The sequence below is a fragment of the Myotis davidii genome, unplaced genomic scaffold, assembly GCF_000327345.1.
Source record: "Myotis davidii unplaced genomic scaffold, ASM32734v1 scaffold53, whole genome shotgun sequence".
In the NCBI taxonomy this organism is placed as follows: domain Eukaryota; kingdom Metazoa; phylum Chordata; class Mammalia; order Chiroptera; family Vespertilionidae; genus Myotis; species Myotis davidii.
In genome coordinates, this window is record NW_006286140.1 from 5,596,492 (window position 1) to 5,598,036 (window position 1,545).

At 60.3% G+C, this 1,545-nt stretch overlaps 1 pseudogene; it reads left to right on the forward strand.

Annotated features, from left to right (window-relative positions):
- Positions 1–606: 606 nt before the first annotated feature.
- On the forward strand, positions 607–1,543 carry LOC102774745 (annotated as a pseudogene).
- Positions 1,544–1,545: the final 2 nt, after the last annotated feature.

Below are 1,545 nucleotides of genomic sequence, written 5' to 3' on the forward strand. Positions count from 1 at the left end.
CAGGCCCAGCTGAGGGACCCCGCCCCGCCCCCCACGAGTGCACAAATTTTTCTGCACCGGGCCTCTAGTATCTAATAAAAGAGAAACATGGTAATTAACCATACCTCTGCTACACTTCCCATTGGCCAATCAGGGTGATATGCAAATTAACCACCAACAAAGATGGCAGTTAATTTGCATAACTAGGCTCCAAGTGGTGGAGCGAAGCCAAACAGCTGGAAGCCAGCCAAGCAGGAGGCTTCCCTCTCAGGATCAGTGGAGCCCCGAGGCCTCACAGCTCCTGGATCAGCAGAGCCAGAAGGCCTCACAGCCGGGATCAGTGGGGCCTGATGGAAGCCCGTGTGTTTATGCACCCTGGGGGTGCAGAGGTCCTGTCCTAGGCAGAGGCCGATTGCCCAACTTCCGACTCTGAGAAGCGGCCTAGGGGCTGGAAGGCGGCTCCTCTGACCTCAGCACTGGAGTCCCGCTGCTCCTACCAGGAGAGGAGCAGAGAAAGGCCAGAGCCTCCCTCAAGGTGACCCAAAATCCCCACCCACACCAGGCAGGCCATTGGGACTGTGCATGAAAGACTCACCTCCAAGCCCAGCCGGTGGCCCTGCCGCAACCATGGCACTCCTGGGTGCACGCCCCAGCAGGACACGGGGTGGTGGCAGGGGCGCCTTGCATCCTGGGCTCCTTGCCTGCCTTCCGAGGCCTCCTCCTGCTTCAGGGCCTCGCTCTCCACTGCCTCCTCTTCCCCAGCACCGAGAGCAGCGGACCCACGGAGGGCAGCTCCCCGCTGGCCAAGGGGATGAATGGAGCAGAGGGGGCTCCCGGGTGAAGGGTCGCCTTGGGGAGGAGTCCCCACACCTGCACTCCCCGCTCCTGTTCAGCAACATCCCCAAGATCCCCTGTGTGCACCACGGACTGTGGGGCAGCGTGATGGCGCCGTTGATGGAGAAGACGCGGTGCACGTGGGCGCTGCTGCAGCCCAGGACCTCCTCAAAGGCTTCAAGATGTTCGGCTCCCTCTTCAAGCCCTACATCCGGTACTGCATGGAGGAGGAGGGCTGCATGGAGTACACTCGCAGCCTGCTGCACGACAACGACCTCTTCTGAGCCAATGTTACGTGGGCTGAGAAGCAACAGCAGTGCCAGCGGCTGAAGCTGAGCGACATGTTCGCCAAGCCCCACCGGCAGCTCACCAAGTACCCGCTGCTGCTCAAGTCAGTGCTGAGGAAGACGGATGAGCCACATGCCAAGGAGGCCGTCATCACCATGATCAGCTCCGTGAAGCGCTTCATCCACCACATGAACGCGTGCATGCGGCAGCAACAAGAGCGGCAGTAGCTGGCAGCTATGGTAAGCCGCATTGACGCCTACGAGGTGGTGGAGGGTAGCAACAACGAGGTGGACAAGCTCCTGAAGGAATTTCTGTACCTGGACTTGACCGTGCCCTCCCAGGTGCCTCCTCAGAGGAGACGTGTCAGATGATGTTGGAGGGCAGCCTGAGGATGGAGGGAAAGGACAGCAAGATGGATGTGTACTGCTTTCTCTTCACAGACCT